This window comes from Microcebus murinus, unplaced genomic scaffold (genome assembly GCF_040939455.1).
Source record: "Microcebus murinus isolate Inina unplaced genomic scaffold, M.murinus_Inina_mat1.0 scaf002_hap2_Mmur4.0, whole genome shotgun sequence".
In the NCBI taxonomy this organism is placed as follows: domain Eukaryota; kingdom Metazoa; phylum Chordata; class Mammalia; order Primates; family Cheirogaleidae; genus Microcebus; species Microcebus murinus.
This window is the reverse complement of record NW_027438948.1, coordinates 1,280,864-1,301,131: the sequence shown is the minus strand read 5'-3', so window position 1 is coordinate 1,301,131 and position 20,268 is coordinate 1,280,864. Positions and strand designations below refer to the sequence as shown.

Here is a 20,268-nt window from a genome sequence, read left to right as displayed (position 1 = left end):
CTCACGTGGTGCTCGTGTGTCCATTCTTGGGATACTTGGCTTACTGGAACGGGTTCCAGCTCTGGCCAGGAGAACACGAGAGGCGCCCTCTCACCGCTGCTCCTCACAGCCGAATGGCACTCCGTGGTGTCCACGCGCCACATTTTATTGATGCACTCCTGGATGGATGGGCACTCGGGTCGCTTCCACGTCTTTGGGATTGTGAATTGTGCCCTAACTGTAACCCTAACCCTTACCCAGCCCGTCTCCTCTGCCCCTGCCTGACGCACTCCTCCCCGGCCAGGCCCGTCACTGTCCTGGGCCCCCGCCTGACCGGCTCCTCCCCGCCCGGCCGGTCACCGTCCTCTGCCCCTGCCTGACACGCTCCTTCCCGCCCGGCCTCTCACCGTCCTCGGCCCCTGCCTGACCGGCTCCTCCGTCGCCTGGGCCTTCCAAGGGCTTGGTGTGGATGCTGCTTCCAGGAAGCCCTCCAGAAACCCGGCAGCAGGGTGGCCGCAGCAGTCTCCAGCAGCCGTCCCTAAGTCGCGTGAGTGCGGGGGACGTGCCCCCGCTGTGCCGCGGGGGCCCAGCCTGGTGTCTTCCCTGAGGCCCTGCGGCTGCCGGCTGGGCTGCCGCTCCCCGCAAGGGGAGAGCCGCGGAGGTGGGGACCGCCTCCTGATGGGGACGTACACGCAGCTCTCCACGTCGGATTCCGGGGCTCTCTGTCCTGCCCGAAGGCCCAGCTGGCCTGCGGGTCCTTAGAGTGGCAAAAACCTCCGAAAACTGAGACTGAGGGTCCGGTGGGTGTCTGCACTTTTGTGCTGGGCACCCCAGGGAGGCCCGGGGGCTGGCTGGACAACGTGGTCTGCTGGGCGGGGGGGGGGGGTTGGAGGAGCAACTGATGCCCTTTGCACTTTGGGTAGCAAGAGTCTGAGGTGTCTCTGAGCCCTGTGCCCTGTGGGGGCGGGGCGGGGGGGAGGAGGAGGAGGAGGAGGAGGAGGTGGGAAGGGCCGGGGCCTGCAGTCCTGTTCCCGGGGTGGCACGGCATGTGGCTTCTTCCACAGGCTGCTTGGCCTGGGCTCCCTGCACCTGGGCCTTTGGAGGACCGGCCCTGTGCTTGCCAACACTTCCTGCAGGGACCCAGAGCTGGGAGGTGGCATCTCTCAGCCCTGGGTCGGGCAGAGCCCCAGCGGGCCATGCCCACAACCTCTCTCAGCACCGGTCCCCCAGAAGGCTCCTTTGGGACCAGGATTCTCTTGCGGTGACTCTTTAAGGTCTGGCCCCTGGATGGAGGGGCACCAGGAGTAGAGGAGCAGGAAGGGGAAGGGGGTGGCCATGCGAGGGGACACTTTGAGGCCAAGTCCCAGCTTCAGCCTGATCCTCCTGGGAACCCCGCTCTGAGACAAGGAGCCGGGCTTCGCATTCCCACAGCAGCCAGTCGTGGGCTGAGGACACCTGGGGCGTTGGGAACTCCCTGGCTTCTCCTTGGTTTAACGTCTAGAGCTGCTTGTGAATCGCGCCGCCACACACACCCGAGCGCAGGTGTCTTCCGCACAGACTGCGGGCCTCGCTCTTCTGAATGCCGCTAGCTCGCCACCCACCCACGGGTGAACCTGGTCAGGGTGCTTTCTCTCAGGGGCAGACTCTTTTCCGGGCGGGCTACCGGTGTCTCTGTTTGCTCGTTTCTTTCTTCCATTTCGGGAAAGTCTTCCTTGCTGGGTGTGGAAATCTCCTATGCCTTCCCTCGCCTATTCTGTCAGCTTTAAAATTCTCCTTCAGTTGCCACCCTCACAGATGGATTAGGAAACTCTTTCCGGTGCACTCATTAGTGAAATGACCTCCAGGAAGCTGGAATCCAATATCTAATGGCCGATTTTTAGCGAGTCCACACGCCAGGGTGGTCGGGGTCCAAAGCAGCCCCGGCCAGGCCCAGGCCCCTTGGACTGGGCCACAGGAGGACACGGAGGAGGGTCCCGGCCCCCACGAAGCGGTGCCGGCAGTTCTCCACGGGCTTGGGCGTTTTCCAGAGGTAGGAGATGGAGGGGACTGATTTCTTCAGCGCCCCCCAAACCACGCCACCCCACCCCACCCATGGGACACATCCCCAGAGAGAGACGCCCCATACACTGGCTGTGCCCCAGCCCTGGCCCGGGGGAATAGGCGGCAGCCCACCCACAGGGCGAGGGGGGGGCGCAGCTGAAAGGGGTTGTGGGGGAGGGCGGCCCCTGGCTGGGGTCAAAGGGCGAGCGTCCCGCGCGTGCGCAGTCAGCGGCAGCGACGCGCTGGGGGTGGGCAGCGGGTAGGTGAAGGAGGCCGGGCGAGGAGACGAGGGGGGCTGGGAGGGCTCCACCTTGGCGAGTCCAGCCGTGGAGGCGCATCTTGTGTGAGTGTGAGTGAGTGTGAGTGTGTGTGTGTGTGTGTATAGAGAGACAGCCCCCCACCCCGCCCCGCCCCGCCCCGCCCCGCCCCGCCCATCACCCCCGTCCCTGGGAGCCCCCCGGACCCGGCCGGCCCGGCCCCGCCCGGCGCGGGGCCTGGGGCGGGAGGCGGCGGCGGGGAAGCCCAGAGAGGCTCGGCTTCTCGAGCGGGGCAGGGGCGCCCTCCGCCGCCGTCTAGGGCCACACCACCCTGAACGCCCCCGATCTCGTCTGGTCTCGGAAGCTAAGCAGGGTCGGGCCTGGTTAGTACTTGGATGGGAGACTGCCTGGGAATACCGGGTGCCACAGGCTGCTGCTTTTTTTTTTTTTTTTTTTTTTTTGCCTCTTGTTCTGTCCCCTTTCTGGGAGCGCGGCGGCGGCCCGGGGTGGGGGTCACCCCCACCCTCAGCGCCCGCGCGGTGCCTGGCGCCCCAGCCCGCACCGTGGGGCCTCCTCTTGTCCCAAGCCGCGACACCGCCGCCACGCGGCAGCATGCGTGGCTTCTGGACTGTCAGGTCTCAGACCAAAGGTCTGCTCTGTGGGAACCGACACGCTGGAGGAAACCTTGAGAGTCTGAGAGGGGAGGGAGTTCCAGAAGAAGGCCAGGATGTCATTTTGAGGGAGTATGTGACCAGAACTCGTCCCGTTGCTTTTGGGGTTCTATGGGCTACACGCAGGAATCTTTGGTGGTGGCACCTGATGTTGGGGGATCCGGAGTCACACCCAGACCTGCTCCACAGGCCTCCTTTTACTTTTCTCTTCGGATTCATTATTTTTAAAAAGTGTCTCTTACCTCTAGGATTGCATTTTCTTTTCTCTCTCTTTTCAAGCAGATGATGGGAGTACAAGTATTCAGGTGACATGTGTTGCCCGTGCCGCCCTCCCCCCTGTGTTCTTTTTTTTTTTTTTTTTTGAGACAGAGTCTCGTTTTGCTGCCCAGGCTAGAGTGAGTGCCATGGCGTCAGCCTAGCTCACAGCAACCTCAATCTCCGGGCTCAAGCAATCCTGCTGCCTCAGCCTCCCGAGTAGTTGGGACTACAGGCATGCACCACCACGCCCGGCTGTGTTTTTCTATATATATTAGTTGGCCAATTAATTTATTTCTATTTTTAGTAGAGACGGGGTCTCGCTCTTGCTCAGGCTGGTTTCGAACTCCTGACCTGGAGCAATCCGCCCGCCTCGGCCTCCCAGAGAGCTAGGATTACAGGCGTGAGCCACCGCGCCCGGCCCCCCCTGTGTTCTTATTCATATACCTCTCATGTTGTTCCAGCGTATTGTGGGGGTACCAATGTTAAGGTCGGGTGCCTTGCCCTCTCCAAGCCTCCCCCCTCGGGTCAGAGCTTCAAGTGCGCCCATCCCCCAGTCGGTGCGCACCCACCCCATGCCTAATGGATGTGTATGCCCCTCCCCTCCCCCCACCCGCCCGCCCGACACCCACCCGATGAAGGTGATTCCTCTCTGTCCACTTAGGCGTCCATCCGTTCGTACCAATTTGCTGGTGAGCACGCTCACGTGGTGCTCGTGTGTCCATTCTTGGGATACTTGGCTTACTGGAACGGGTTCCAGCTCTGGCCAGGAGAACACGAGAGGCGCCCTCTCACCGCTGCTCCTCACAGCCGAATGGCACTCCGTGGTGTCCACGCGCCACATTTTATTGATGCACTCCTGGATGGATGGGCACTCGGGTCGCTTCCACGTCTTTGGGATTGTGAATTGTGCCCTAACTGTAACCCTAACCCTTACCCAGCCCGTCTCCTCTGCCCCTGCCTGACGCACTCCTCCCCGGCCAGGCCCGTCACTGTCCTGGGCCCCCGCCTGACCGGCTCCTCCCCGCCCGGCCGGTCACCGTCCTCTGCCCCTGCCTGACACGCTCCTTCCCGCCCGGCCTCTCACCGTCCTCGGCCCCTGCCTGACCGGCTCCTCCGTCGCCTGGGCCTTCCAAGGGCTTGGTGTGGATGCTGCTTCCAGGAAGCCCTCCAGAAACCCGGCAGCAGGGTGGCCGCAGCAGTCTCCAGCAGCCGTCCCTAAGTCGCGTGAGTGCGGGGGACGTGCCCCCGCTGTGCCGCGGGGGCCCAGCCTGGTGTCTTCCCTGAGGCCCTGCGGCTGCCGGCTGGGCTGCCGCTCCCCGCAAGGGGAGAGCCGCGGAGGTGGGGACCGCCTCCTGATGGGGACGTACACGCAGCTCTCCACGTCGGATTCCGGGGCTCTCTGTCCTGCCCGAAGGCCCAGCTGGCCTGCGGGTCCTTAGAGTGGCAAAAACCTCCGAAAACTGAGACTGAGGGTCCGGTGGGTGTCTGCACTTTTGTGCTGGGCACCCCAGGGAGGCCCGGGGGCTGGCTGGACAACGTGGTCTGCTGGGCGGGGGGGGGGGGTTGGAGGAGCAACTGATGCCCTTTGCACTTTGGGTAGCAAGAGTCTGAGGTGTCTCTGAGCCCTGTGCCCTGTGGGGGCGGGGCGGGGGGGAGGAGGAGGAGGAGGAGGAGGAGGTGGGAAGGGCCGGGGCCTGCAGTCCTGTTCCCGGGGTGGCACGGCATGTGGCTTCTTCCACAGGCTGCTTGGCCTGGGCTCCCTGCACCTGGGCCTTTGGAGGACCGGCCCTGTGCTTGCCAACACTTCCTGCAGGGACCCAGAGCTGGGAGGTGGCATCTCTCAGCCCTGGGTCGGGCAGAGCCCCAGCGGGCCATGCCCACAACCTCTCTCAGCACCGGTCCCCCAGAAGGCTCCTTTGGGACCAGGATTCTCTTGCGGTGACTCTTTAAGGTCTGGCCCCTGGATGGAGGGGCACCAGGAGTAGAGGAGCAGGAAGGGGAAGGGGGTGGCCATGCGAGGGGACACTTTGAGGCCAAGTCCCAGCTTCAGCCTGATCCTCCTGGGAACCCCGCTCTGAGACAAGGAGCCGGGCTTCGCATTCCCACAGCAGCCAGTCGTGGGCTGAGGACACCTGGGGCGTTGGGAACTCCCTGGCTTCTCCTTGGTTTAACGTCTAGAGCTGCTTGTGAATCGCGCCGCCACACACACCCGAGTGCAGGTGTCTTCCGCACAGACTGCGGGCCTCGCTCTTCTGAATGCCGCTAGCTCGCCACCCACCCACGGGTGAACCTGGTCAGGGTGCTTTCTCTCAGGGGCAGACTCTTTTCCGGGCGGGCTACCGGTGTCTCTGTTTGCTCGTTTCTTTCTTCCATTTCGGGAAAGTCTTCCTTGCTGGGTGTGGAAATCTCCTATGCCTTCCCTCGCCTATTCTGTCAGCTTTAAAATTCTCCTTCAGTTGCCACCCTCACAGATGGATTAGGAAACTCTTTCCGGTGCACTCATTAGTGAAATGACCTCCAGGAAGCTGGAATCCAATATCTAATGGCCGATTTTTAGCGAGTCCACACGCCAGGGTGGTCGGGGTCCAAAGCAGCCCCGGCCAGGCCCAGGCCCCTTGGACTGGGCCACAGGAGGACACGGAGGAGGGTCCCGGCCCCCACGAAGCGGTGCCGGCAGTTCTCCACGGGCTTGGGCGTTTTCCAGAGGTAGGAGATGGAGGGGACTGATTTCTTCAGCGCCCCCCAAACCACGCCACCCCACCCCACCCATGGGACACATCCCCAGAGAGAGACGCCCCATACACTGGCTGTGCCCCAGCCCTGGCCCGGGGGAATAGGCGGCAGCCCACCCACAGGGCGAGGGGGGGGCGCAGCTGAAAGGGGTTGTGGGGGAGGGCGGCCCCTGGCTGGGGTCAAAGGGCGAGCGTCCCGCGCGTGCGCAGTCAGCGGCAGCGACGCGCTGGGGGTGGGCAGCGGGTAGGTGAAGGAGGCCGGGCGAGGAGACGAGGGGGGCTGGGAGGGCTCCACCTTGGCGAGTCCAGCCGTGGAGGCGCATCTTGTGTGAGTGTGAGTGAGTGTGAGTGTGTGTGTGTGTGTATAGAGAGACAGCCCCCCACCCCGCCCCGCCCCGCCCATCACCCCCCTCCCTGGGAGCCCCCCGGACCCGGCCGGCCCGGCCCCGCCCGGCGCGGGGCCTGGGGCGGGAGGCGGCGGCGGGGAAGCCCAGAGAGGCTCGGCTTCTCGAGCGGGGCAGGGGCGCCCTCCGCCGCCGTCTAGGGCCACACCACCCTGAACGCCCCCGATCTCGTCTGGTCTCGGAAGCTAAGCAGGGTCGGGCCTGGTTAGTACTTGGATGGGAGACTGCCTGGGAATACCGGGTGCCACAGGCTGCTGCTTTTTTTTTTTTTTTTTTTTTTTGCCTCTTGTTCTGTCCCCTTTCTGGGAGCGCGGCGGCGGCCCGGGGTGGGGGTCACCCCCACCCTCAGCGCCCGCGCGGTGCCTGGCGCCCCAGCCCGCACCGTGGGGCCTCCTCTTGTCCCAAGCCGCGACACCGCCGCCACGCGGCAGCATGCGTGGCTTCTGGACTGTCAGGTCTCAGACCAAAGGTCTGCTCTGTGGGAACCGACACGCTGGAGGAAACCTTGAGAGTCTGAGAGGGGAGGGAGTTCCAGAAGAAGGCCAGGATGTCATTTTGAGGGAGTATGTGACCAGAACTCGTCCCGTTGCTTTTGGGGTTCTATGGGCTACACGCAGGAATCTTTGGTGGTGGCACCTGATGTTGGGGGATCCGGAGTCACACCCAGACCTGCTCCACAGGCCTCCTTTTACTTTTCTCTTCGGATTCATTATTTTTAAAAAGTGTCTCTTACCTCTAGGATTGCATTTTCTTTTCTCTCTCTTTTCAAGCAGATGATGGGAGTACAAGTATTCAGGTGACATGTGTTGCCCGTGCCGCCCTCCCCCCTGTGTTCTTTTTTTTTTTTTTTTTGAGACAGAGTCTCGTTTTGCTGCCCAGGCTAGAGTGAGTGCCATGGCGTCAGCCTAGCTCACAGCAACCTCAATCTCCGGGCTCAAGCAATCCTGCTGCCTCAGCCTCCCGAGTAGTTGGGACTACAGGCATGCACCACCACGCCCGGCTGTGTTTTTCTATATATATTAGTTGGCCAATTAATTTCTTTCTATTTTTAGTAGAGACGGGGTCTCGCTCTTGCTCAGGCTGGTTTCGAACTCCTGACCTGGAGCAATCCGCCCGCCTCGGCCTCCCAGAGAGCTAGGATTACAGGCGTGAGCCACCGCGCCCGGCCCCCCCTGTGTTCTTATTCATATACCTCTCATGTTGTTCCAGCGTATTGTGGGGGTACCAATGTTAAGGTCGGGTGCCTTGCCCTCTCCAAGCCTCCCCCCTCGGGTCAGAGCTTCAAGTGCGCCCATCCCCCAGTCGGTGCGCACCCACCCCATGCCTAATGGATGTGTATGCCCCTCCCCTCCCCCCACCCGCCCGCCCGACACCCACCCGATGAAGGTGATTCCTCTCTGTCCACTTAGGCGTCCATCCGTTCGTACCAATTTGCTGGTGAGCACGCTCACGTGGTGCTCGTGTGTCCATTCTTGGGATACTTGGCTTACTGGAACGGGTTCCAGCTCTGGCCAGGAGAACACGAGAGGCGCCCTCTCACCGCTGCTCCTCACAGCCGAATGGCACTCCGTGGTGTCCACGCGCCACATTTTATTGATGCACTCCTGGATGGATGGGCACTCGGGTCGCTTCCACGTCTTTGGGATTGTGAATTGTGCCCTAACTGTAACCCTAACCCTTACCCAGCCCGTCTCCTCTGCCCCTGCCTGACGCACTCCTCCCCGGCCAGGCCCGTCACTGTCCTGGGCCCCCGCCTGACCGGCTCCTCCCCGCCCGGCCGGTCACCGTCCTCTGCCCCTGCCTGACACGCTCCTTCCCGCCCGGCCTCTCACCGTCCTCGGCCCCTGCCTGACCGGCTCCTCCGTCGCCTGGGCCTTCCAAGGGCTTGGTGTGGATGCTGCTTCCAGGAAGCCCTCCAGAAACCCGGCAGCAGGGTGGCCGCAGCAGTCTCCAGCAGCCGTCCCTAAGTCGCGTGAGTGCGGGGGACGTGCCCCCGCTGTGCCGCGGGGGCCCAGCCTGGTGTCTTCCCTGAGGCCCTGCGGCTGCCGGCTGGGCTGCCGCTCCCCGCAAGGGGAGAGCCGCGGAGGTGGGGACCGCCTCCTGATGGGGACGTACACGCAGCTCTCCACGTCGGATTCCGGGGCTCTCTGTCCTGCCCGAAGGCCCAGCTGGCCTGCGGGTCCTTAGAGTGGCAAAAACCTCCGAAAACTGAGACTGAGGGTCCGGTGGGTGTCTGCACTTTTGTGCTGGGCACCCCAGGGAGGCCCGGGGGCTGGCTGGACAACGTGGTCTGCTGGGCGGGGGGGGGGGGGGGGGTTGGAGGAGCAACTGATGCCCTTTGCACTTTGGGTAGCAAGAGTCTGAGGTGTCTCTGAGCCCTGTGCCCTGTGGGGGCGGGGCGGGGGGGAGGAGGAGGAGGAGGAGGAGGAGGTGGGAAGGGCCGGGGCCTGCAGTCCTGTTCCCGGGGTGGCACGGCATGTGGCTTCTTCCACAGGCTGCTTGGCCTGGGCTCCCTGCACCTGGGCCTTTGGAGGACCGGCCCTGTGCTTGCCAACACTTCCTGCAGGGACCCAGAGCTGGGAGGTGGCATCTCTCAGCCCTGGGTCGGGCAGAGCCCCAGCGGGCCATGCCCACAACCTCTCTCAGCACCGGTCCCCCAGAAGGCTCCTTTGGGACCAGGATTCTCTTGCGGTGACTCTTTAAGGTCTGGCCCCTGGATGGAGGGGCACCAGGAGTAGAGGAGCAGGAAGGGGAAGGGGGTGGCCATGCGAGGGGACACTTTGAGGCCAAGTCCCAGCTTCAGCCTGATCCTCCTGGGAACCCCGCTCTGAGACAAGGAGCCGGGCTTCGCATTCCCACAGCAGCCAGTCGTGGGCTGAGGACACCTGGGGCGTTGGGAACTCCCTGGCTTCTCCTTGGTTTAACATCTAGAGCTGCTTGTGAATCGCGCCGCCACACACACCCGAGTGCAGGTGTCTTCCGCACAGACTGCGGGCCTCGCTCTTCTGAATGCCGCTAGCTCGCCACCCACCCACGGGTGAACCTGGTCAGGGTGCTTTCTCTCAGGGGCAGACTCTTTTCCGGGCGGGCTACCGGTGTCTCTGTTTGCTCGTTTCTTTCTTCCATTTCGGGAAAGTCTTCCTTGCTGGGTGTGGAAATCTCCTATGCCTTCCCTCGCCTATTCTGTCAGCTTTAAAATTCTCCTTCAGTTGCCACCCTCACAGATGGATTAGGAAACTCTTTCCGGTGCACTCATTAGTGAAATGACCTCCAGGAAGCTGGAATCCAATATCTAATGGCCGATTTTTAGCGAGTCCACACGCCAGGGTGGTCGGGGTCCAAAGCAGCCCCGGCCAGGCCCAGGCCCCTTGGACTGGGCCACAGGAGGACACGGAGGAGGGTCCCGGCCCCCACGAAGCGGTGCCGGCAGTTCTCCACGGGCTTGGGCGTTTTCCAGAGGTAGGAGATGGAGGGGACTGATTTCTTCAGCGCCCCCCAAACCACGCCACCCCACCCCACCCATGGGACACATCCCCAGAGAGAGACGCCCCATACACTGGCTGTGCCCCAGCCCTGGCCCGGGGGAATAGGCGGCAGCCCACCCACAGGGCGAGGGGGGGGCGCAGCTGAAAGGGGTTGTGGGGGAGGGCGGCCCCTGGCTGGGGTCAAAGGGCCAGCGTCCCGCGCGTGCGCAGTCAGCGGCAGCGACGCGCTGGGGGTGGGCAGCGGGTAGGTGAAGGAGGCCGGGCGAGGAGACGAGGGGGGCTGGGAGGGCTCCACCTTGGCGAGTCCAGCCGTGGAGGCGCATCTTGTGTGAGTGTGAGTGAGTGTGAGTGTGTGTGTGTGTGTATAGAGAGACAGCCCCCCACCCCGCCCCGCCCCGCCCATCACCCCCCTCCCTGGGAGCCCCCCGGACCCGGCCGGCCCGGCCCCGCCCAGCGCGGGGCCTGGGGCGGGAGGCGGCGGCGGGGAAGCCCAGAGAGGCTCGGCTTCTCGAGCGGGGCAGGGGCGCCCTCCGCCGCCGTCTAGGGCCACACCACCCTGAACGCCCCCGATCTCGTCTGGTCTCGGAAGCTAAGCAGGGTCGGGCCTGGTTAGTACTTGGATGGGAGACTGCCTGGGAATACCGGGTGCCACAGGCTGCTGCTTTTTTTTTTTTTTTTTTTTTTGCCTCTTGTTCTGTCCCCTTTCTGGGAGCGCGGCGGCGGCCCGGGGTGGGGGTCACCCCCACCCTCAGCGCCCGCGCGGTGCCTGGCGCCCCAGCCCGCACCGTGGGGCCTCCTCTTGTCCCAAGCCGCGACACCGCCGCCACGCGGCAGCATGCGTGGCTTCTGGACTGTCAGGTCTCAGACCAAAGGTCTGCTCTGTGGGAACCGACACGCTGGAGGAAACCTTGAGAGTCTGAGAGGGGAGGGAGTTCCAGAAGAAGGCCAGGATGTCATTTTGAGGGAGTATGTGACCAGAACTCGTCCCGTTGCTTTTGGGGTTCTATGGGCTACACGCAGGAATCTTTGGTGGTGGCACCTGATGTTGGGGGATCCGGAGTCACACCCAGACCTGCTCCACAGGCCTCCTTTTACTTTTCTCTTCGGATTCATTATTTTTAAAAAGTGTCTCTTACCTCTAGGATTGCATTTTCTTTTCTCTCTCTTTTCAAGCAGATGATGGGAGTACAAGTATTCAGGTGACATGTGTTGCCCGTGCCGCCCTCCCCCCTGTGTTCTTTTTTTTTTTTTTTTTTGAGACAGAGTCTCGTTTTGCTGCCCAGGCTAGAGTGAGTGCCATGGCGTCAGCCTAGCTCACAGCAACCTCAATCTCCGGGCTCAAGCAATCCTGCTGCCTCAGCCTCCCGAGTAGTTGGGACTACAGGCATGCACCACCACGCCCGGCTGTGTTTTTCTATATATATTAGTTGGCCAATTAATTTCTTTCTATTTTTAGTAGAGACGGGGTCTCGCTCTTGCTCAGGCTGGTTTCGAACTCCTGACCTGGAGCAATCCGCCCGCCTCGGCCTCCCAGAGAGCTAGGATTACAGGCGTGAGCCACCGCGCCCGGCCCCCCCTGTGTTCTTATTCATATACCTCTCATGTTGTTCCAGCGTATTGTGGGGGTACCAATGTTAAGGTCGGGTGCCTTGCCCTCTCCAAGCCTCCCCCCTCGGGTCAGAGCTTCAAGTGCGCCCATCCCCCAGTCGGTGCGCACCCACCCCATGCCTAATGGATGTGTATGCCCCTCCCCTCCCCCCACCCGCCCGCCCGACACCCACCCGATGAAGGTGATTCCTCTCTGTCCACTTAGGCGTCCATCCGTTCGTACCAATTTGCTGGTGAGCGCGCTCACGTGGTGCTCGTGTGTCCATTCTTGGGATACTTGGCTTACTGGAACGGGTTCCAGCTCTGGCCAGGAGAACACGAGAGGCGCCCTCTCACCGCTGCTCCTCACAGCCGAATGGCACTCCGTGGTGTCCACGCGCCACATTTTATTGATGCACTCCTGGATGGATGGGCACTCGGGTCGCTTCCACGTCTTTGGGATTGTGAATTGTGCCCTAACTGTAACCCTAACCCTTACCCAGCCCGTCTCCTCTGCCCCTGCCTGACGCACTCCTCCCCGGCCAGGCCCGTCACTGTCCTGGGCCCCCGCCTGACCGGCTCCTCCCCGCCCGGCCGGTCACCGTCCTCTGCCCCTGCCTGACACGCTCCTTCCCGCCCGGCCTCTCACCGTCCTCGGCCCCTGCCTGACCGGCTCCTCCACCGCCTGGGCCTTCCAAGGGCTTGGTGTGGACGCTGCTTCCAGGAAGCCCTCCAGAAACCCGGCAGCAGGGTGGCCGCAGCAGTCTCCAGCAGCCGTCCCTAAGTCGCGTGAGTGCGGGGGACGTGCCCCCGCTGTGCCGCGGGGGCCCAGCCTGGTGTCTTCCCTGAGGCCCTGCGGCTGCCGGCTGGGCTGCCGCTCCCCGCAAGGGGAGAGCCGCGGAGGTGGGGACCGCCTCCTGATGGGGACGTACACGCAGCTCTCCACGTCGGATTCCGGGGCTCTCTGTCCTGCCCGAAGGCCCAGCTGGCCTGCGGGTCCTTAGAGTGGCAAAAACCTCCGAAAACTGAGACTGAGGGTCCGGTGGGTGTCTGCACTTTTGTGCTGGGCACCCCAGGGAGGCCCGGGGGCTGGCTGGACAACGTGGTCTGCTGGGCGGGGGGGGGGGGGGGTTGGAGGAGCAACTGATGCCCTTTGCACTTTGGGTAGCAAGAGTCTGAGGTGTCTCTGAGCCCTGTGCCCTGTGGGGGCGGGGCGGGGGGGAGGAGGAGGAGGAGGAGGAGGAGGTGGGAAGGGCCGGGGCCTGCAGTCCTGTTCCCGGGGTGGCACGGCATGTGGCTTCTTCCACAGGCTGCTTGGCCTGGGCTCCCTGCACCTGGGCCTTTGGAGGACCGGCCCTGTGCTTGCCAACACTTCCTGCAGGGACCCAGAGCTGGGAGGTGGCATCTCTCAGCCCTGGGTCGGGCAGAGCCCCAGCGGGCCATGCCCACAACCTCTCTCAGCACCGGTCCCCCAGAAGGCTCCTTTGGGACCAGGATTCTCTTGCGGTGACTCTTTAAGGTCTGGCCCCTGGATGGAGGGGCACCAGGAGTAGAGGAGCAGGAAGGGGAAGGGGGTGGCCATGCGAGGGGACACTTTGAGGCCAAGTCCCAGCTTCAGCCTGATCCTCCTGGGAACCCCGCTCTGAGACAAGGAGCCGGGCTTCGCATTCCCACAGCAGCCAGTCGTGGGCTGAGGACACCTGGGGCGTTGGGAACTCCCTGGCTTCTCCTTGGTTTAACATCTAGAGCTGCTTGTGAATCGCGCCGCCACACACACCCGAGTGCAGGTGTCTTCCGCACAGACTGCGGGCCTCGCTCTTCTGAATGCCGCTAGCTCGCCACCCACCCACGGGTGAACCTGGTCAGGGTGCTTTCTCTCAGGGGCAGACTCTTTTCCGGGCGGGCTACCGGTGTCTCTGTTTGCTCGTTTCTTTCTTCCATTTCGGGAAAGTCTTCCTTGCTGGGTGTGGAAATCTCCTATGCCTTCCCTCGCCTATTCTGTCAGCTTTAAAATTCTCCTTCAGTTGCCACCCTCACAGATGGATTAGGAAACTCTTTCCGGTGCACTCATTAGTGAAATGACCTCCAGGAAGCTGGAATCCAATATCTAATGGCCGATTTTTAGCGAGTCCACACGCCAGGGTGGTCGGGGTCCAAAGCAGCCCCGGCCAGGCCCAGGCCCCTTGGACTGGGCCACAGGAGGACACGGAGGAGGGTCCCGGCCCCCACGAAGCGGTGCCGGCAGTTCTCCACGGGCTTGGGCGTTTTCCAGAGGTAGGAGATGGAGGGGACTGATTTCTTCAGCGCCCCCCAAACCACGCCACCCCACCCCACCCATGGGACACATCCCCAGAGAGAGACGCCCCATACACTGGCTGTGCCCCAGCCCTGGCCCGGGGGAATAGGCGGCAGCCCACCCACAGGGCGAGGGGGGGGCGCAGCTGAAAGGGGTTGTGGGGGAGGGCGGCCCCTGGCTGGGGTCAAAGGGCGAGCGTCCCGCGCGTGCGCAGTCAGCGGCAGCGACGCGCTGGGGGTGGGCAGCGGGTAGGTGAAGGAGGCCGGGCGAGGAGACGAGGGGGGCTGGGAGGGCTCCACCTTGGCGAGTCCAGCCGTGGAGGCGCATCTTGTGTGAGTGTGAGTGAGTGTGAGTGTGTGTGTGTGTGTATAGAGAGACAGCCCCCCACCCCGCCCCGCCCCGCCCCGCCCCGCCCATCACCCCCGTCCCTGGGAGCCCCCCGGACCCGGCCGGCCCGGCCCCGCCCGGCGCGGGGCCTGGGGCGGGAGGCGGCGGCGGGGAAGCCCAGAGAGGCTCGGCTTCTCGAGCGGGGCAGGGGCGCCCTCCGCCGCCGTCTAGGGCCACACCACCCTGAACGCCCCCGATCTCGTCTGGTCTCGGAAGCTAAGCAGGGTCGGGCCTGGTTAGTACTTGGATGGGAGACCGCCTGGGAATACCGGGTGCCACAGGCTGCTCCTTTTTTTTTTTTTTTTTTTTCTTGCCTCTTGTTCTGTCCCCTTTCTGGGAGCGCGGCGGCGGCCCGGGGTGGGGGTCACCCCCACCCTCAGCGCCCGCGCGGTGCCTGGCGCCCCAGCCCGCACCGTGGGGCCTCCTCTTGTCCCAAGCCGCGACACCGCCGCCACGCGGCAGCATGCGTGGCTTCTGGACTGTCAGGTCTCAGACCAAAGGTCTGCTCTGTGGGAACCGACACGCTGGAGGAAACCTTGAGAGTCTGAGAGGGGAGGGAGTTCCAGAAGAAGGCCAGGATGTCATTTTGAGGGAGTATGTGACCAGAACTCGTCCCGTTGCTTTTGGGGTTCTATGGGCTACACGCAGGAATCTTTGGTGGTGGCACCTGATGTTGGGGGATCCGGAGTCACACCCAGACCTGCTCCACAGGCCTCCTTTTACTTTTCTCTTCGGATTCATTATTTTTAAAAAGTGTCTCTTACCTCTAGGATTGCATTTTCTTTTCTCTCTCTTTTCAAGCAGATGATGGGAGTACAAGTATTCAGGTGACATGTGTTGCCCGTGCCGCCCTCCCCCCTGTGTTCTTTTTTTTTTTTTTTTTTTTGAGACAGAGTCTCGTTTTGCTGCCCAGGCTAGAGTGAGTGCCATGGCGTCAGCCTAGCTCACAGCAACCTCAATCTCCGGGCTCAAGCAATCCTGCTGCCTCAGCCTCCCGAGTAGTTGGGACTACAGGCATGCACCACCACGCCCGGCTGTGTTTTTCTATATATATTAGTTGGCCAATTAATTTCTTTCTATTTTTAGTAGAGACGGGGTCTCGCTCTTGCTCAGGCTGGTTTCGAACTCCTGACCTGGAGCAATCCGCCCGCCTCGGCCTCCCAGAGAGCTAGGATTACAGGCGTGAGCCACCGCGCCCGGCCCCCCCTGTGTTCTTATTCATATACCTCTCATGTTGTTCCAGCGTATTGTGGGGGTACCAATGTTAAGGTCGGGTGCCTTGCCCTCTCCAAGCCTCCCCCCTCGGGTCAGAGCTTCAAGTGCGCCCATCCCCCAGTCGGTGCGCACCCACCCCATGCCTAATGGATGTGTATGCCCCTCCCCTCCCCCCACCCGCCCGCCCGACACCCACCCGATGAAGGTGATTCCTCTCTGTCCACTTAGGCGTCCATCCGTTCGTACCAATTTGCTGGTGAGCGCGCTCACGTGGTGCTCGTGTGTCCATTCTTGGGATACTTGGCTTACTGGAACGGGTTCCAGCTCTGGCCAGGAGAACACGAGAGGCGCCCTCTCACCGCTGCTCCTCACAGCCGAATGGCACTCCGTGGTGTCCACGCGCCACATTTTATTGATGCACTCCTGGATGGATGGGCACTCGGGTCGCTTCCACGTCTTTGGGATTGTGAATTGTGCCCTAACTGTAACCCTAACCCTTACCCAGCCCGTCTCCTCTGCCCCTGCCTGACGCACTCCTCCCCGGCCAGGCCCGTCACTGTCCTGGGCCCCCGCCTGACCGGCTCCTCCCCGCCCGGCCGGTCACCGTCCTCTGCCCCTGCCTGACACGCTCCTTCCCGCCCGGCCTCTCACCGTCCTCGGCCCCTGCCTGACCGGCTCCTCCGTCGCCTGGGCCTTCCAAGGGCTTGGTGTGGATGCTGCTTCCAGGAAGCCCTCCAGAAACCCGGCAGCAGGGTGGCCGCAGCAGTCTCCAGCAGCCGTCCCTAAGTCGCGTGAGTGCGGGGGACGTGCCCCCGCTGTGCCGCGGGGGCCCAGCCTGGTGTCTTCCCTGAGGCCCTGCGGCTGCCGGCTGGGCTGCCGCTCCCCGCAAGGGGAGAGCCGCGGAGGTGGGGACCGCCTCCTGATGGGGACGTACACGCAGCTCTCCACGTCGGATTCCGGGGCTCTCTGTCCTGCCCGAAGGCCCAGCTGGCCTGCGGGTCCTTAGAGTGGCAAAAACCTCCGAAAACTGAGACTGAGGGTCCGGTGGGTGTCTGCACTTTTGTGCTGGGCACCCCAGGGAGGCCCGGGGGCTGGCTGGACAACGTGGTCTGCTGGGCGGGGGGGGGGGGTTGGAGGAGCAACTGATGCCCTTTGCACTTTGGGTAGCAAGAGTCTGAGGTGTCTCTGAGCCCTGTGCCCTGTGGGGGCGGGGCGGGGGGGAGGAGGAGGAGGAGGAGGAGGAGGTGGGAAGGGCCGGGGCCTGCAGTCCTGTTCCCGGGGTGGCACGGCATGTGGCTTCTTCCACAGGCTGCTTGGCCTGGGCTCCCTGCACCTGGGCCTTTGGAGGACCGGCCCTGTGCTTGCCAACACTTCCTGCAGGGACCCAGAGCTGGGAGGTGGCATCTCTCAGCCCTGGGTCGGGCAGAGCCCCAGCGGGCCATGCCCACAACCTCTCTCAGCACCGGTCCCCCAGAAGGCTCCTTTGGGACCAGGATTCTCTTGCGGTGACTCTTTAAGGTCTGGCCCCTGGATGGAGGGGCACCAGGAGTAGAGGAGCAGGAAGGGGAAGGGGGTGGCCATGCGAGGGGACACTTTGAGGCCAAGTCCCAGCTTCAGCCTGATCCTCCTGGGAACCCCGCTCTGAGACAAGGAGCCGGGCTTCGCATTCCCACAGCAGCCAGTCGTGGGCTGAGGACACCTGGGGCGTTGGGAACTCCCTGGCTTCTCCTTGGTTTAACGTCTAGAGCTGCTTGTGAATCGCGCCGCCACACACACCCGAGCGCAGGTGTCTTCCGCACAGACTGCGGGCCTCGCTCTTCTGAATGCCGCTAGCTCGCCACCCACCCACGGGTGAACCTGGTCAGGGTGCTTTCTCTCAGGGGCAGACTCTTTTCCGGGCGGGCTACCGGTGTCTCTGTTTGCTCGTTTCTTTCTTCCATTTCGGGAAAGTCTTCCTTGCTGGGTGTGGAAATCTCCTATGCCTTCCCTCGCCTATTCTGTCAGCTTTAAAATTCTCCTTCAGTTGCCACCCTCACAGATGGATTAGGAAACTCTTTCCGGTGCACTCATTAGTGAAATGACCTCCAGGAAGCTGGAATCCAATATCTAATGGCCGATTTTTAGCGAGTCCACACGCCAGGGTGGTCGGGGTCCAAAGCAGCCCCGGCCAGGCCCAGGCCCCTTGGACTGGGCCACAGGAGGACACGGAGGAGGGTCCCGGCCCCCACGAAGCGGTGCCGGCAGTTCTCCACGGGCTTGGGCGTTTTCCAGAGGTAGGAGATGGAGGGGACTGATTTCTTCAGCGCCCCCCAAACCACGCCACCCCACCCCACCCATGGGACACATCCCCAGAGAGAGACGCCCCATACACTGGCTGTGCCCCAGCCCTGGCCCGGGGGAATAGGCGGCAGCCCACCCACAGGGCGAGGGGGGGGCGCAGCTGAAAGGGGTTGTGGGGGAGGGCGGCCCCTGGCTGGGGTCAAAGGGCGAGCGTCCCGCGCGTGCGCAGTCAGCGGCAGCGACGCGCTGGGGGTGGGCAGCGGGTAGGTGAAGGAGGCCGGGCGAGGAGACGAGGGGGGCTGGGAGGGCTCCACCTTGGCGAGTCCAGCCGTGGAGGCGCATCTTGTGTGAGTGTGAGTGAGTGTGAGTGTGTGTGTGTGTGTGTATAGAGAGACAGCCCCCCACCCCGCCCCGCCCCGCCCCGCCCCGCCCCGCCCATCACCCCCGTCCCTGGGAGCCCCCCGGACCCGGCCGGCCCGGCCCCGCCCGGCGCGGGGCCTGGGGCGGGAGGCGGCGGCGGGGAAGCCCAGAGAGGCTCGGCTTCTCGAGCGGGGCAGGGGCGCCCTCCGCCGCCGTCTAGGGCCACACCACCCTGAACGCCCCCGATCTCGTCTGGTCTCGGAAGCTAAGCAGGGTCGGGCCTGGTTAGTACTTGGATGGGAGACTGCCTGGGAATACCGGGTGCCACAGGCTGCTGCTTTTTTTTTTTTTTTTTTTTTTTTGCCTCTTGTTCTGTCCCCTTTCTGGGAGCGCGGCGGCGGCCCGGGGTGGGGGTCACCCCCACCCTCAGCGCCCGCGCGGTGCCTGGCGCCCCAGCCCGCACCGTGGGGCCTCCTCTTGTCCCAAGCCGCGACACCGCCGCCACGCGGCAGCATGCGTGGCTTCTGGACTGTCAGGTCTCAGACCAAAGGTCTGCTCTGTGGGAACCGACACGCTGGAGGAAACCTTGAGAGTCTGAGAGGGGAGGGAGTTCCAGAAGAAGGCCAGGATGTCATTTTGAGGGAGTATGTGACCAGAACTCGTCCCGTTGCTTTTGGGGTTCTATGGGCTACACGCAGGAATCTTTGGTGGTGGCACCTGATGTTGGGGGATCCGGAGTCACACCCAGACCTGCTCCACAGGCCTCCTTTTACTTTTCTCTTCGGATTCATTATTTTTAAAAAGTGTCTCTTACCTCTAGGATTGCATTTTCTTTTCTCTCTCTTTTCAAGCAGATGATGGGAGTACAAGTATTCAGGTGACATGTGTTGCCCGTGCCGCCCTCCCCCCTGTGTTCTTTTTTTTTTTTTTTTTTGAGACAGAGTCTCGTTTTGCTGCCCAGGCTAGAGTGAGTGCCATGGCGTCAGCCTAGCTCACAGCAACCTCAATCTCCGGGCTCAAGCAATCCTGCTGCCTCAGCCTCCCGAGTAGTTGGGACTACAGGCATGCACCACCACGCCCGGCTGTGTTTTTCTATATATATTAGTTGGCCAATTAATTTATTTCTATTTTTAGTAGAGACGGGGTCTCGCTCTTGCTCAGGCTGGTTTCGAACTCCTGACCTGGAGCAATCCGCCCGCCTCGGCCTCCCAGAGAGCTAGGATTACAGGCGTGAGCCACCGCGCCCGGCCCCCCCTGTGTTCTTATTCATATACCTCTCATGTTGTTCCAGCGTATTGTGGGGGTACCAATGTTAAGGTCGGGTGCCTTGCCCTCTCCAAGCCTCCCCCCTCGGGTCAGAGCTTCAAGTGCGCCCATCCCCCAGTCGGTGCGCACCCACCCCATGCCTAATGGATGTGTATGCCCCTCCCCTCCCCCCACCCGCCCGCCCGACACCCACCCGATGAAGGTGATTCCTCTCTGTCCACTTAGGCGTCCATCCGTTCGTACCAATTTGCTGGTGAGCACGCTCACGTGGTGCTCGTGTGTCCATTCTTGGGATACTTGGCTTACTGGAACGGGTTCCAGCTCTGGCCAGGAGAACACGAGAGGCGCCCTCTCACCGCTGCTCCTCACAGCCGAATGGCACTCCGTGGTGTCCACGCGCCACATTTTATTGATGCACTCCTGGATGGATGGGCACTCGGGTCGCTTCCACGTCTTTGGGATTGTGAATTGTGCCCTAACTGTAACCCTAACCCTTACCCAGCCCGTCTCCTCTGCCCCTGCCTGACGCACTCCTCCCCGGCCAGGCCCGTCACTGTCCTGGGCCCCCGCCTGACCGGCTCCTCCCCGCCCGGCCGGTCACCGTCCTCTGCCCCTGCCTGACACGCTCCTTCCCGCCCGGCCTCTCACCGTCCTCGGCCCCTGCCTGACCGGCTCCTCCGTCGCCTGGGCCTTCCAAGGGCTTGGTGTGGATGCTGCTTCCAGGAAGCCCTCCAGAAACCCGGCAGCAGGGTGGCCGCAGCAGTCTCCAGCAGCCGTCCCTAAGTCGCGTGAGTGCGGGGGACGTGCCCCCGCTGTGCCGCGGGGGCCCAGCCTGGTGTCTTCCCTGAGGCCCTGCGGCTGCCGGCTGGGCTGCCGCTCCCCGCAAGGGGAGAGCCGCGGAGGTGGGGACCGCCTCCTGATGGGGACGTACACGCAGCTCTCCACGTCGGATTCCGGGGCTCTCTGTCCTGCCCGAAGGCCCAGCTGGCCTGCGGGTCCTTAGAGTGGCAAAAACCTCCGAAAACTGAGACTGAGGGTCCGGTGGGTGTCT

At 63.2% G+C, this 20,268-nt stretch overlaps 1 non-coding gene and 4 pseudogenes across 1 annotated transcript; all 5 read left to right on the top strand.

Moving 5' to 3' along the window:
- Positions 1-2,589: 2,589 nt before the first annotated feature.
- On the top strand, positions 2,590-2,708 carry LOC142866298 (uncharacterized; annotated as a pseudogene).
- A 3,767-nt stretch (positions 2,709-6,475) lies between these two features.
- LOC142866297 (uncharacterized) lies at positions 6,476-6,594 on the top strand (annotated as a pseudogene).
- A 3,770-nt stretch (positions 6,595-10,364) lies between these two features.
- LOC142866295 (uncharacterized) lies at positions 10,365-10,483 on the top strand (annotated as a pseudogene).
- Positions 10,484-14,261: 3,778 nt separating this feature from the next.
- Positions 14,262-14,380, top strand: LOC142866244 (5S ribosomal RNA). The gene has a single exon (XR_012916285.1). It is a non-coding gene; the product is annotated as a 5S ribosomal RNA (ribosomal RNA).
- A 3,785-nt stretch (positions 14,381-18,165) lies between these two features.
- Positions 18,166-18,284, top strand: LOC142866294 (uncharacterized; annotated as a pseudogene).
- The last annotated feature ends 1,984 nt before the right edge of the window (positions 18,285-20,268 follow it).